Below are 16502 nucleotides of genomic sequence, written 5' to 3' on the forward strand. Positions count from 1 at the left end.
TACAGATTACACTACTAAGGGTCAGGACATTTGCCAAAATGAATCACCAAATTAAGCAACCTTTGTTACTAATTAAATAATGTGTAACAGGAGGGCAACAGACCAACTTTTCTACTGAATTTTAACAAAAATTGCACCAGATGTTTGCAGCTAAATATATATTATATACCACCTCAGAATTAGAAATTTTTCATATGTGACAAGAATAATATGCCTCCACAACCACACATCTACAAAGCACTTTTTGCTTTCAATGTGGAACAAAATCCTTCATTTTAAGTCAGCAGGTTCAGAGAAAAGTTATGCACATTAAACACCTTAAAGAAAAAGACCAAAAAAGGGCAATACCAACATTTTCAAAAGTATCCAACCATTTTAGCTACTTTACTTCATACATCTACAGTCCCAGTGTAAAACTATAAGTAGCACAATAATTTAAAATTAAGTCAATAATCATTCAGCAATGCTGAATATAAGATATCCGAGAATATTAATAAACAAAACTTCCAGATTAAAATAACTGCAACTGTTGAATATTTCATTTGTCATATTTTTTCATACAATCTTTCTCTACAGTCACAAGAAAAGGTAAGCTCCTCATACTGCTACAGTAAAAAGCAATAAAGTGGTTTTGTGAAGCTGAGAAGTTAGGTCTACATATTGCTACATTTTTTAAGAACTTTTATTTTAGTCTTTCCCCTCCTTACTGTAGGATACATCCAATGAGCCTTCCCTTTCCAAAACAACAAAAATTTGTAAATGCAACTATACAAAAAAGTGAAGGATCAAGAATTTCTCATTACAATTGACAGAAAAATTATCTTTATGATGCACATATTTCTTTACTTATATTAGGGGTAGGAAAAGATACTCCTTTCTATGAGATATATTATGAAGTATGTCATTCGTGATTTCATCATGTTCACTAGAGCATAATACTGGTACTCAAATACCACACTGTATTCCAACATATCAGCATTAGAAACAAGTGGCTACAGGTCAGTGGCAATGTACAACTGGGCCATCATCCAACTGCAGAATGCAATGAAATGTGAGAAAAAAAAAAAGAAAGAGAAAAAAATCTTAAAAAGCTTGAATGTAACAGATTGCTGGCAAGATAAATACACTTTACTTAAAGAGTTTGAGAGAAATCTGGGGTTTGGCCAATTTTGAGAAATAAATTAGCAAAACCAGACCTCTTTCTGATGTGGAAGAAAGCTCCAGCACCACTTTTTCATCAAAGCTACTCTCCAGTGCAGCACACTTTTGATCATGAAGCACTACACTTACCATGCATAAGGCAGATCTGATTCTGTATTTAACTTCTAATTACATTTTACTACCATTTAAAAGACAGAAATTGTCAAACCATTTTGCTATTGCAGGATAAAAAAGCCAGCTAAGACAACAGACACATATCACTATTAATTTATTTTTAATTTTTAAACATTTTTTATTGTGAGCAATGTTTAACACAGCCCTGTCATCAGGGTCCCCCGTGCTACTCACTGCACAGACATGGTAACATGCCTTACAACTACAGACAAAAATAACCAACAATTGGAAGAGGAGGGACCCAGAAGTGACACCTCCAAGTGCTTCAGCTGCCACAGGAAAGACCATAAGCATAAGTATTAGCATAACCACTCAGCGCCTTTCTTCTGACACTACCAAGAGCAGATGACCAAAAGCTTGCTGCACTGAAGCAAATGGTCACATTACAAAATGTCAACTGGCAATCAAAGTGAAAAAAGAAAAACAAACAAACAACAAACCACCAACAAAAATCCCAAGCAACCACCTCCCCCAAGATATACCACAGAGTAAACACACTAATTATACAGAGATGACAGTGACAAAATGTGATCAACCCTCTCTACAAATGTTAAGATATCTCCCTGACTTTACATTTGATTCTGATACAGCACCTGGACAATAATACCCAGAGATTAGATTATGTCAAGAAATTATGGGAGAAAACAAAATAGACAGGAGTGTTTTCCTAGATCTTAAATACTTCTGCACAGTTCAGATTGCATAAGGCAAACACAGAGGTGCCAGCTGCCAAACTCCAAAGTACGTGCCTCTGAGAAAACCAACCCACCAGCACTGACAAGAACACACCAGGCTCAGTGCAGTGACTGCACCTGAGCTCAGGAAGCACACAGGGACTTCAGCCAGACAGAGTCCAGAGAGCCCACAGCTTCACTTCCATACCCCCACTGCTCCTCCCATCCTTCTGCTATTCCAGGGGACAGCCACAAACTCCTCCTGGCTTTGCTGGACAAGTTATGCCTGGTACACAACAAAAAGTGAAACTACTTTGACAGTCTTTAAATTGATATTTATATACAGTTCTACCAAAATTAGCAGAGAGCTCAGGGAATTAAGATATCTCTGGCTTTGGTTCTTCCTCCACAATAGCCTTCTGCAAGCAAAAGCTTTGGGAATGTGGCCTTAAACTGTTTCTAGTCACAAGATCAACCATTGAGGAGGCAAAAGCTTGAAGAAACAAAGCAATTGGAGCAGTCTACCTGATTTAGCTATAAATGTTGGTTTTGAAACCCACACAATTGTTCGGTCATAACTACATCAAATTCAGAGGGCTTTATCCACAGCAAGGAAAAAAAAACTAGCAAACATTTGAGACTCTGACTGTTACTAGTGTGAGTTAAAAATGACGCCTCTGCATCCTTCAGTAAATCCAGATGTTGCAAATGTCAGTTTGTTGATTAATTAAAATCAATTCCAAGTTAAAATGGAGCTGGTACTGGAGGATCATGTACACTTGGTTTCGATTTTATTGAAAATACACAGCATATACATCAGCTTGCAAGCAGAGGCAATTGGTGAAAATAGAGTTCACAGGAAGTTACTAATGCTCCTTCATTGAAAAGCATCTTTGACTTCTTCATAAAGTGCTGATCCTTTCAGGATGATGATTTCAACACATGTGACTACACTTATGTTTTGGTTCTACTCCTCTATGACAACTTCCCAGTTATTCCCTGAAACACCTCTGATGGCAACAATAACCCTACACCCCTTAACCCATGTTTACTGACAAGTCATACCTGTTGAGCACAAAGTACTTAAATATAAACACCTGGAGAGCAAGCAAGGTCAGCAAGAAGCCTACATTTCTCAAATTCATCATCCTACTTAATTCCTAGATTAAGGCCTTTTTAAAAGCAGTGGCGTTTTGCTTTCAGAAGAGCAGCTGAATTTATACAGTTACCCACAGTTGCAGTGATGCTGGCCGCAAAAAGCCCAGTTGTTATTACATCACAGCTGAAAATGTTTTCCAGGGAAAATAGCTGACTTTCATCCTTCCTATGTCACTTGTCTGTAGGCACAGGCGATGTAAGACAGTATGTTTTATTTTGGTCATTTTGGGAGCTAACATTAACTAATTTTTATTTATCTAGTATGCATCTGGGATTTTTTCTGTTTAGAGTTCACATACTGATAAGCTCCCAACAGTTATTTTTATTTAAGATTCTTCAAAGGAACTTTGCTATGCTCCCATTCCTATCTTCAACTGTTCAACTGCTCTTGTTCTGGATTTTCAGGAAAGTCACTACAGAGTGATAGAACAGTTTGGGTTGGAAGACATGTTCAAGGTCAGTCCAACCCCCCTGCAACAAGCAAGGTCAGCTTCAACTAGATCAGGCTGCTCAGAGCCCAACCCAACCTGACCTTGACTGTCCTCAGGAATGGGGGCATCTACCACCTCTCTGGACAACCTGTGCTAGAGTTTCACCACCCTCAGTATAAAATATGTCTCCTTTATTTCTAGTCAAACTCAACTCTCTTTTACTTTAAAACCATTACCCCTTTTTCTATCACAAGATGCCCTGTTAAAAAGTCTCTCCCCGTATTTCTTATAAGCCTCTTTCATTGCCAGATTTGCTTGAACAGTTGCTGTACAACTACCAAAGAGCCCAGTACCATCCATCTGTATTGGATACATTGCATTTGGCTATGCCAGGTCTTCTACCAACTGTAGGGTACACCAGAGAACACTGCAAAACAAAATATATCTGCTGACTTGGATGGCATTGGTTGCTGGAGACAAGCACCATCTGCCCTCATTCACTTACTCTCTGAAGCCACAGAGACATTCCTGCTCACTACCACTCCTTCTGCAAGACCTCTCTTTAGCTGTAAGACCTAAATCCAAAATGAAGCATAAATCAGAGACTCTACCTGCTGGAGCAGTGTATATTAAAATCAGTGTATGCGTATCTTAGCAGCCTGGACTGAGTGGGACCCAGATTTGGATTTGGATTTTGAAGTACATCTAGATCCCAGCTACAATCATTCTGCCCTTCAAAGTGGCATTCACTTACATCAGAACCTTGTTAATCTGATCAGCAGCTGAGAACCAATCCATAAATAGCAATTTTGCTTTGTTTGTAGAAATTAAATGAGCATTAGTACTGGGAGGTTACTGCCAAAGAGAAAATAAATATGTACCACTCAAGGGAAGGCTGCACTGCACAAGTCCCTGTGCTCTGAGGAGCAGACAGCTCTGCTCTTTCATGGCCACCTGGCTAACCAAAGGCCACTTGGGTGCCTGGGGTGGAAAACTCTGCAGCAGTTGCAGGTAAAATGCACAAGGACAGTAACCCAGAGCATACACAGAATTTTCCAAGCCTATTCCTGAGATTTTTTCAACTGAAAACCCTCTAGAGATTCCTAACTCAACAGCTATTTCAAGACAACCAAACTGAACAATTAAAACCAAGCTGACTTTGTTTTCCTTCTTGAGTACCTCACAATGCATTGCTGAGGCAGAAATTGTCTACTCTGTGTATTTTTCAACAGCACTGAACAGATTACCTGAGATTAGTATTGCACTTGTCTGCTTTACCTAGTTGTCATAGGAGAAAATATTAATAGCCCACTGCAGTAATATACAGAATCATTCTTAAAGATTGATCATATGGTCAGTCTCAAAGAAATTAGTAGCTTCCAATTCTTTCTGCTTCCAAAACAATAAAGATTTTCATTAAACTGAAACTCCAAGAAAAGTTTCATAGTCTGCCACAAAAGAGGACCTGTGTTTTGTACAGGAGAACATGACCAGAGAGAGAACTAGATCAGCCTTGTGATTCAGAACAGTATAAACCAACAGAATCAGAAACACTAATCTCCAAACATGTGCAGAGTAGAAGGGGAAACCGTTTAAGACAAATCAAATTTAAGTTCCGGTTGGCAAATGTTACAGATAAAATAGTGGATGCTTTCCCAATGGAGACTATTGGCTCAGATCATATCAGACCTCCAGAAAGAACGTTTCTTTCTCAAATTACTATTGGCACATGCATAATATTACATAAGCCCCTTTTTTGGGGCTACTTGAAACATAAAATTCCTTCGGACTCACTTGCTTTAAGTAAATTCATAGTCAAGTGCCTCCTCTGGGAAAAAAAAACCTCACAAAATATTAAAGGCACAGTGTATCAATGTACTTGTGGCAGATGAAAGCTAGAAAAATTCAGGGAGGACAGAAGAGTGGTCTCATTCCCTTTCATACAGTGTATTCAAACAGAAAATGTAATTTCACTACGTTTAAGCAAAAGATCAGTCACCTTAACCAGCAACTTGAGAAAAAGAAAGAAAGAAGAAAACCCAAACACATAGAGAACAACAGATTTAAACCCAGAACTGTGCTCTAATATCAGTCCTAAAACAGGCTTTAAAAGGGTGACAACAATTCTCAGTTGGACAAGATGATAAGTCTGTGGGGTCAGAAACCAGGTTTGGGCAAATCCTGAGCCTGTAGAAACTCTCACTGTTGTACTGAATGCAAGATGGTCACTCAGGCAAGTTTAAAATAATCTTAGTTGTTTATAACTCCTATGATGCAAGGAATGTCTCTGATAGGTGACCTGAGATTAACCTCCTCTTACTCTAACATAATGATCATTGATTTAAAATTTATCTTAGAGAACTGAGATAAATTTGACTGACACATTTTCTTTTTTAAAACAGCATTAGTATTCTCTTAAAGTCAGGTTGTAAGATCACAAGTCTTTTGCCATACCTCTGATTGCAGTGTGTAGTACAATAAAACACTTTGCCAAAATACATAAATTCTTAGAGATGTACTTTAATCTACATGTCTATTCATTAGACACTCCTATCAAGCCTCTCTTGGCAGCAACAGCACCAAAGGGATTTCTACATTTTTCTCTCAACTGTGTAGAAAATTAATAGAAGAGGCCTATCTTAGTTAGACCTAAAGAGTCTGATAAAATATTACTATTATTAATATCAGTACAGAAAAAAAGGAAAGAATCCAAATGAGCCAGGTGTCTGAATATTCTCCATTAAATAAAAAAAATAGGTAGGTAGGTAGGTAGGTAGGTAGGTAGGTAGGTAGGTAGACAGATTAATTAAAAGCAAACCTCCCACCACTGGTCTGTTCTCTCTATCTCAATATCAGAAATCAAGTCTCTTGTAAGACCAAGGTACCCAGATTACCATTTTTTAAAAAAGGCTAATATTCTTTACAGGCTAACAAGGTTAACATTTTTCTCAAGCTCACATACAGTTTTCTCTTGTACTGTAAAACTGAAACAAAAAAGAGCAAAGCATTCTTCAAAGATTCTGGCAAAAATACTGACTTAATTGAATAATTGGCATTTAAGAGATTACAAATCTGAGCTAAAACTTCACTACTGCCATCACAGTGAAAATGTAAGTGACTTGGGGTCAGCTGAAGAAAGAATTTACATTTATTTCACTACTTTGAGATTACTGCAGACATTTGGTAACAAAAAAGTGAAAGATTACTGCAATGCAGTTTTTGACAGATAATATTTCCTGTCGAGACAGAACAGAAAGAACTGTAGAGCTCCAAGATTGTAATAGTTTTGTACATTTCTACCCACAAAGTGCTTCTTTAGGCAAAATATTTCACCCCTGCAGCTGCTACCTCTTAGATGTACTGCCACCCTTCATCTTCATCCTCCCACAATCGGGAAGAAAAGAAGAAATGACAAGGCAAAGTTTTCAACCTTAAAACAAGAAAGTTTTATACAATATAACAAGAATAGATAAAAGAATCCCATGTGCATTATGAGTTTCTGCAATTATATCAAGATATTATAAGTTGCTTCCTTTCTCAAATCAGCATTAAAGACATGCAGGCATTTGCAAAATCGTGTTATAAAACAAATGCAGATTTATATGAGCTTTTGCTAACAGATGTCTCCCAACAGGGGTCAATGACAGGTTGTTCTTCCCCAGCCCAGATTTGCAATCTGTTCTTATCTGATTCAGTATCTTATTGTTTTGCTGTTCAAAAGAATTATATGTATTTTAAACACCAAGAAACAAGATCAGGTAAGACAAAGGCTTTGTATGAATCTCTAAAGCTGTGGTGGCTTTGATCCAAGTTTATCTGCACAGCCTTCGTCTGAAAGACAGAAGTTGGAGTAAAGTAAAACTGATTGCAAGGATAGATGCTATTCAACCTAGGGAGGATATGTCTAAGGGAATTAGACAAAATTTACAAGGAAAAAAAGGGATGTAAGAACTCTCATGCACATGGCAGGCTTTGTGGAGCTTCTTTGAGGAAATAAGGGTTTGAGATTTTATTAAAATCAATAATCCAACAGAAGGAGCAGCAGATGAGACTGGAAGGTGATTTTCAGAACTGACAGGTAAGCATGAGAAAGACTTGTAACAAAAGCTTTCATCCCTGCAAAAAATTAACCAGAACAAAATCAAGGCCAGCTTTTGTTGCCCTAACTTAAATCTTGAAAATTTTCCCAGGCTAAAATAAAGAGATACAGATAGATGAAGATACAAGCAGTTATTCCATTTCCACACAGGAAGTCTGCTCTACAGCAAAGCCAAATATTGCTTTGTAAGAAGAAACACTCACATGCTCCCCTTTAATCAATAGATTACAACACTCCTACAACAGTTTTAGAGAACTATCTCCACAAACAATTAGTAAAAACTCGTAAAACAAAAAATTAGTAAAAACTAATCTAATTTTGAACAGAGCGAAAACAACAGACAGGCAAAATTTTGAAATTAGGGCTCAATAACAAGACATTAGGATTTTAGGTGCCTTTGTGCATGGCAATGTCTAAGCAGGCACTTTTGGTGCTCATGCAGCACTTAATAAAGTCAAGTCCTCAAAATATTGCAGTTTGGAGGAAAAAACAAGTAATTAATACACAAATTTATTTCTTATGCTTGTATCTTGAATTTGTTCTTTTGTAGTTTTGAGCACATGTACAACTTGGCACACTACATTCAAAAGGTTCCTTTGCATCTAATGCTTCCTTAGTCAAATCTAATTCAGCCCACAGAACTTGTATCTTTTTCATGTTTCTTGATATGTTTTTAAATATTTTTATATATTATTTTCACAATATTTATATTTTTTTAGCTTTTGGTCAGTGACTGCTGTCAACTTTGCTCACTACAGGATCATGGCAGAGCATCATGCTTTACCTAACACTGACAATGCATCCCTCAAGCACTGTGTGACTGCCAACTTTGAGTACATATTTGTTTTTAAATTAAGAGGAACAAGTGGGTGAGCAAGGATTTTGTTTCACAGAATCACAAAATCAATTAGGCTGGACAAGATCTGAGATCTTTGAGTACAATCTCTGACCAAACATCACATCACCTAGACCCTGGCACAAAGTGCCACGTCCAGTCTTTCCTTAAACACCTCCGGGGATGGTGATTCCACCTCTTCCTGGGCAGCCCATTCCAATGTTTAATCACTCTTTCTGTGACATTCCTCCAAATGTCCAACTTAAAACTCCCCTGACACAGTTTAGGCTATGTTCACTTGTCCTGTTGCTTGTTACATGGGAAACAAGACTGACCCCCATGTGGCTACAATCTCCTTTCAGGTAGTTGTAGAGAATGATAAGGTCTCCATGCGCCTTCTTTTCTCCAGGCTGGACACCCCAGCTCCCTCAGCTGCTCCTCACGGGATTTGTGCTCCAGCCCCTTCTCCAGCTCCGCTGCCCTTCTCTGGACATTCTCCAGCCCCTCAATGTCCTTCCTGCACTGAGGGGCCCAGAAGTGGATGCAGCACTGATGTACCCCTAACCAGAATCCCGGGGGACAATCCCTGCCCTGCTCCTGCTGGCCACACTTGCTGATACACGCCAGGATGCCATTGGCTTCCTTGGCCCGCTGGGCTCACTGCTGGCTCACGTTCAGCCAGCTGTCGACAAGCAACTCCAGATCTTTTTCTGCTGTGTCACCAATGGATCCACGCTCCTGAAGTATGACATGCTGGGGTCAGTCACCCCTGCAGCAAAGGGCGAGCAGCAGACACAGCGAGGCGGGGCCGAACCCCGCTGCCAGGCTGGGGGCTCCGGCCCGCCGAGCTGGGGCAGGGCCCGCAGCACGGGGGCTGCGGCCCAGCGAGCGAAGGCCCCATTGCGGGGTGGGGAAAGGCAGCACACGCTGCACGGCTCCACCGCAGGACAAGGAGCCGGGGCTGAGCCCGGCCGGGCCCGGGAATGGCGGCGAGGTGCTCCGTCTCTGGAGCAGAAGCCTCCCGAAAAAGCGCTGCAGCCCGGCGGAGGAGCGCCGGCAGCCCGGGGGAACGCCTAGTGCGGCGGCGAGGGGGAGGAGGAAAAGGAGGAGGATGAGGCAGCCGGCAGAGCAAACACGCACCTTCCCCGTGCAGATCGGGCGGCGGCTCTGGCACAGCCCTGAGCCCCGGGCGGCTGCGGACGGGGAAGGCGGAGCCGCCGCGGGCTGGGAGGGCCCGGCCGCCGCCCAGGAGCCGCCGCTGTCCCCGGCCCTGGCGCCTCGCAGCCCGCCCCGAGGCCAGGCGGGCCCGGCCCGGCCCGGCCGCTGCCGCCCAGCCCCGGGGCCCTGAAAAACATCATCCGTCACCAGCGGGCCTTGCAGGGGGCTGAGACCTTCCGTGCGAGGGGCTGTGAGGGCGGTGAGGCGTTGGACGAAGCTGCCTCCCAAAGAAGTTGCGGATGCCCCATCCCTGGAAATATTCAGTGCCAGGTGGGATGGGGCGCTGGGCAACGTGATCTACTGGAAGGTGTCCTTACCCATGGCAGGAAATTGGAATGAGACAGTTTTTAAGATCTCTTCCAACCCAAACTATTCTGTGATGCTGTGATGATTCTATGATTGTACTTTTACAGGGAATGTGTGATATTGGTGCAAGGGCACATGGAAAAGCATGAGGAGCCTTTCCTGCTGGCTGCACAGTGGCCGCATCCTTCTGAGTATTTGAGAGCATGGCAGTTCTTGCTTGTGTAGTTCATTGATGTTTTCCAGCTGTCTGAGAGCCTTTCCTGCTGCCTTCACGCTCCTGGGAACTGTGGCAGGGCCCCTGCTCCTCAGATGGTGGCCGCCTGCAGAAGTAACATTGCACTCATTTAAATAAAGGTGTGTTTATAAAACACTTAGGTAAATGAGTGCAATTTCTTCTGTAGATAAGATCTTAAAATACAAACATGGGTCTTAATCTGCAAACACTTGAATTAAAGCTCTCATTTTATTCTGTTTAAGTCAATGGCACTACCCAGGTGCTTAGAGGTAAGGGTTTTTAGGATCAAAGCCCTTGGTGCATTTCCAAAAAGCTGCTGTAGTAGGAAGACATTGAAGAATTTCCGTCTAATATTCACCACCGTATTCCAATATTAATGAACTTTCTACCTCGGTGAAATGACTGTTACACTAATGAGCTTCATGGGTGTGTACCTTAAGGAGGGGTTTGAAACACATTATTATAAGATAATGGCTGATCCTGCTAACCTGACTCCACCTCTGTATTTGAGGTGACTCATTTGTATTTTTTCACTTGTATTTTTCAGTACAGCATCTGAACAGTATGTTTTTGCAGCTGGAACTTTGTCCTCTGCAATACAGATCAGGGAGCATGCTGGTGGGATGAAACAACATATTTCTCAAACTGCCACAGTCCTTAAGAGTCCTATTCCATTGAGGGTAACAGAACAACTGCTTCAACAAAAATATTACACAAGGAAAAGGCTGTCAGGCTGTCAGATATTTTCCTGTCTGGCTTCTTCTTAGCTGCACATTCTGGATATTCTTTATATGTAGTACCCTATAAACTGTAAGTATCCATCTAGTACTGTACCTCTGGAATGAAATTATACAGTGATTAATGTGATAAATATGTCACTGAAAGTCATGCAAGAAAATAGTCTATCCTCAAAGTTTGTCTGTTAGACCCACAACACCTTGAAGTTAACTGCCAATGTACAGCCTTCCTTTTCAATTTCAGCAAGAGAACATAGGACATGCCTTCATGAATAAGCTCATGTAAAACTGTATCTGCAGTATATAAAGTATATAAATCAATTCATGAGAGTGATTTCTTTTCACTTGCTCCCCTAGCAATTAAATCACTTCACCCAGCTGGTTTCTCATTATTTTTTCTTAATTAGCTTCCTTTGTTAATCCTTCTATACCAAGAAGATGAGAGTCAGGCCATCTTTTTTTTCTCCTTCATCAAATAGTCAGAAGGATAGAGATATCTTGGTGTAGCTGTCATTAATCCCAGGTCAGAGGGCAGAGAACTCAGTGCTTTAGTCTTCTGCTGTCCTTGCCAGAGGAGTGGCAAAAGCAAGTTAAGAGGCATAACAGCAAAACCTAGAGCTCCACCCCTCTTCAGCCAGCAACATGCACAAATCTGTTTACAGGTTTGAAACGCATCAATATTCATTCAGCCTCAGGAAAGGTATTTCCCTTACACCCACCTCTTACATGATTTTTTCCATTTTGCATTATTCACTAAATACATAGATTTGTTTACAACCTCAGGACTTTCAGATTGCTTGGTTTTCCCTACTCAGGACTGTAATTGTAAATCTGTGAGAGTCTGGAGCTGAGGAGTCTTGTGATCAGTTTCACAAACTTTATAGGCTACTATATTGGGCAAAATCCCAGCCCCACCATGCAGAAATCATCTTTGTCATGCATCTTGCAAACTCTTGAACTCATAAAGACGATCAGGTGCTTGAAGGGCTCTGTATGGATGCATCTTTTGTACAAGACTGCTGTGATTATACTGGTAGAAACAGTGTCAGAGTCAAGAACTTTCTATTAAAAATAGGGATTGGATATATATGAATGTCAATAATAATCAGAATCATCTGATTGTTAACTTGGTGCTTCAAGGAATAAGCTGGCACCTAGCTCCTGGAAAGGGGAATTCAACCTAAAATGAGGACATATGAGGCTACTTACTGTTGGATTTTTTCACCTCCTATTGTACAGCATATGAAGCAACCGGTGGAGTGTGGTGTTAGGCACAAAACAGTCACTGCCTGAGCGGCTCCTGAATCTCTTCTGATGGAAATTGCTTGGTACAAGGTTTCTCCCTGCAAAGAAGGGGGAGTGACATGATGCTACTTTGCTATGCTTTGGTTTTCCACTCCATTTAGACTGTATGGTTTTTGGAGCAAGAACTGCTTTGGTTGTCCTCCAAACTTTATTGAAGTCTCTAAAATGTGACTGTATTAAAATAATAAGAAGAAATCACAAGCATATTCACATACTAATTATTATGCAAAGTAGGGAGGGGGAGGGAAGAAAGTATGAGATTCCTTTGAAAAGCTGCCAGCACAGGACCAAATACAAAAGGTGTTTGAAGTGGGAGAACACTGTACCAGACTGAAGAATTACCAATATACCAGTTACCCTTGTTTAGGGTTATGCTCTCAATTATCATTTTATGACATTTATTTACTTTAGCATAGCATTTTTTATTTTTTGACTCAGTCTCCCAAAAGTCTCCTCTAAGTTCACAATGGATTTTAGTATCACTACAAGATGTTTTCTTCATTTAAAGCTTTTTCCTGTTGCTTTGCTCTGTAGACAGGTAGAAATGGATTGCTAATTAATGCAAACTTCAGCTTTTATTTCCTCTTCTTTTTTTTTCAGTTAAAGGAGTTGAAAATAATTACTCTTAAGTTTCAAAGAGTAATTTTTCTTCAGTTCTTTGTAGAAGGAAGTACTTAAGCTTGATCATGACTTATATGTCTCCATTTATGCAGCCTAGCAGCAAATAAATATATCCTAGTAAAGCACAGAACAGGAGAAAAAAGCAGAGACATTGTGAAAGAAAAATAGTAAGCACCTCAAACATGTATTTTTCTATACAGGTCTGTTTGCTTTTCTGCTGTTGTGTCAGAGACTTGCTTATTTCAGGTATCAAGATCAGATCATCAGGTGAGAACACCTGCCAGCAGTGGGTTGGTAGGGGCTCCTTGCTTGGGACACATCATAGCTGCAACCTGGCCAGTGCAATGCAGGTTCCCAGTCAGAAGTCAGCCTTGGTTGCCTCAAGTTTCTCTGCATTGCTGATATAAGCCAACAAAAGTTGATATAAGCCACCAAAATGAGTCTTCTCCTGCCAAAGTGAAATCTCCTCTCTGAATAACACCAGCCAAAATAGCCAGCAGCAAAATGCCACTGTGTTCATGCTCCTGGCGACTGCAAGCCCTTCTGCTGTTACAGCCTCTTGCAGCAAGGGCATACAGCATCTCCAAAAAGCCATGGTGAACACATGTGCTCCAGGGACATAAAAATGTCTGCAGCTCATGACCCCACAAAAGTTCTGGCAGCAAAACTTGCTACTAAAGACACAGTCTGGCAGGGTGGTTTCTCCTGCAGACCACTACATGTTTTCTTACAGGGGCAATGGGTTTGCCATAGCGCAGACAGGATTTGGGTAAAAATTGGTGGAACATGTTCCCACTCAGATCTCCTTATAAACTGTGTGACTTGTACTGCCATGGAGGGAAAACAGAGCATGGGCACCTGATATAAAACCAGACATGCAAGGAGCCCTGTTCATTCCTGCGGATTTTCAGTTTTCAGGTAGCAATGGGTCCAGCTATATTCAAAGGTATTTGCATGTCTTGACATCAATTATCACATATTTGCATTAAAAATACATTAAATACTGCCCTAAAGAGCTTTCCTTACAATGCAGCAATTAAACTATAGTTTCTCTCAAGAACTCTCTTCCCTACAGCTAGGTACCTTCATTCTTCTCAGTATTTTAGTGAGAAGATCCAGGTTCAAATTGCTCAAAATCCAAAATTGACTTATTCCACCCATATTTGTCCCAGACAAGTTTAAATAAATGGATAGTTTTAAAAATGCAGATAAAATACATGCTTTATTTCTGGACTTGGCCTGAATTGAACTGTATTGAACAGACCCCCATGCCCATCACTGGAGGTGTTTAAGGCCAGGACGGGGCTCTGAGTAACCTGATCTAGTGTAAGGGGTCCCTGCCCAGGGTAGGGGGGTTGGAACTAGATAATCTTAAAGGTCCCTTCTAACTCAAACCACCCCGTGATTCTATGAGCACATTACATTAGTGTTCATATTAGTGTTCACACAGGATGTGTTCACATTACTGTTCATACAGGATGTGAACATGAAACTTCCATCAACAGGCAGATGGGAGGCTGAGCAGAAGTGTGATTTCTCTCAGTAAGCTTCAGCCAGCCATTTTACTGGGAAGGGAAATGTTCTTGGAGTGGCAGATACTAGACAGATGCACAGAAACTCCGTGCTAAAATAGCTTGTTATCATCTGAACAGGCTCAAAAGTGAGGGTGCTTTGTTTTGTGATAGGTTTTGAGCACAGACACAATGTGTGGATTCATGCCTTGAGACCTAGCTTCACCAATATCTCATTCTAGGTTTAACTTCAAGACTCTGAACAGGCTGTTAAAGTCACACGTTAATCATTTAAACTTATAAAAGTCACTCTGCAAGAGATTTAATGTGTTCCAAGACTAACTAAAATTTTGGATTTCTGATCCTCTATGGTATATATATAGAAGGTGGTGTGATTTCTATTCAAATTTGCAAAGTCTGTCTGATCATGGTTTGAAAGTTTTGATAAATACTGAAAAGTGCAAATTCACAGAACTGAAAGATTGTCTAAAATAACATCTTGCTTCTTTAAGAACAGGTACAGCATTTCTTAGAAAAGCCAGAGGTGAACAAGTCTATGGAATTTCAGAATCTGCATTAAAAGTCCCATTAGGAGAGGCTGAAGTAAAATTCTGCTTGGCTTTTAGTGGCTGAAAGTGTGTGATAAAAAGCACAGACTGGATGAGAAAAAGTTATGATTTCTATTGCTAGAGCTTTTACAAAAATCAGACCATGAACTGGGAGAAGTCACATGGCTGGGCACCTGTAACTGATTTTTGAGATGATAAAAGAAAACTTTAGACACTTTGATAGCTCTTCTGTAGCTATATTTTTTCAGTTTTGGGTTTTTTTGCTTTTTTTTTATAAAACCACTTAGAAGCTAAAAAAGAGGAAAGCTTCAACTTCTCCTACTTATGATAAAAAGAGAAGACAGATTGAGAGTAGTTGGTTCTGAATAACAGACATTGTGATTAGAATTACTCAATTCAGTAACTAGCAGAAATGCTTCTGTGTAATAAATAAATTACAATAATTGCACAATTTGCTTTATAGTCAAAATAGTTTTGCTTATCTTTGTTCTGATGGGCCTAATGTATTTTATTTTATAAGAAGTGCTAATTTCATGCATTCATAATGAATTCTCAATTTACATTGAAAAGCAAGTTGAAACAAATAAAAGCTATAAACTGAATTAGCTGGTAAATAAATATTTACTATTTTAACATAACAGAATGGAAAAACTAAAATATAAAAAATGGAAGTTAAGCTTTGTAATGTTGTAAGTATGAAAATAGTCTGTACTACTGCAGAGTAAAATTTAGTGTAAAGATTAAATAAACTGTGAGTTAACAAGCCATCTTGTTTACCAGCCCATAAAAATAAATTTTCTGTAGGAAAATATTTCAGCAAATGCAAAACAGGGTGAAAGCTGATTATTTAAAACAAGTATCTAGCTGCTGCTTTGATTGTAGTCAATAATTTAAGCTTACAGTGATTCTCAGGGAAGGTTTTTCTGCAGGATGGAGCTCAGATCATGAAGACTCACTAGAACTGCTCCTGCAATCTTGGCTCACCAGCACAGAAGGGGCAGAGCTGCCAGCCTGGCAGTGAGGCAATACAGCAAGGCTGGGTCCTTCATTCAGGCTTTTTGGTGTGAGCAGGAGTGAGCCATTCCCTCTGCCATCTGAGACTTTTCCACGTCAGCAGTAACTCATCTGGCACTGTGGGCTGCTCCAGAAGAAAGCACATGCTCTGCTTCTGTTCCTTTCATAAGAGACTCTTGTGTTTGCTCTGTGGTATTGAAAATTATAGGGATGAATGATGAAAACTGCACTTTGGGCTGTTTTACATTCTTTCAGTACCATTTAGTGTGATGGTTTTTGACTTCTCCCTGCTGCTATACTTAGAAAGGGGAGTAGGAAGGAGATGAGTGTTAGTATTATGGGTTATGACACAAAAACATCAAAAAGAAAGTCTGTTCTCATTTCTCTTTGGTATCCTTTGGGGACCTGCAGTGTTTAGAAAAAGCTGCTATTCCACCACAGGAACTTAGGAAAA

The 16502-nt window shown here is 40.3% G+C and overlaps 1 protein-coding gene across 2 annotated transcripts in view; it reads right to left on the reverse strand.

Moving 5' to 3' along the window:
* The window catches only part of CPQ (carboxypeptidase Q), a 149203-nt gene extending 136823 nt beyond the window's left edge, over positions 1-12380 (reverse strand). Inside the window, exon 1 of one of the 2 annotated variants that reach the window (XM_063172044.1) lies at positions 12238-12380. The gene's annotated coding sequence lies outside the window, so the exon portion shown is untranslated. Of the gene's footprint in view, positions 1-9672; positions 9741-12237 lie in introns of those variants that run through there. The other variant, XM_063172055.1, reaches the window with a different exon arrangement.
* Between the last annotated feature and the right edge of the window lie 4122 nt (positions 12381-16502).

This window comes from Melospiza melodia, chromosome 1, assembly GCF_035770615.1.
Source record: "Melospiza melodia melodia isolate bMelMel2 chromosome 1, bMelMel2.pri, whole genome shotgun sequence".
NCBI classification, from domain to species: Eukaryota; Metazoa; Chordata; class Aves; order Passeriformes; family Passerellidae; genus Melospiza; species Melospiza melodia.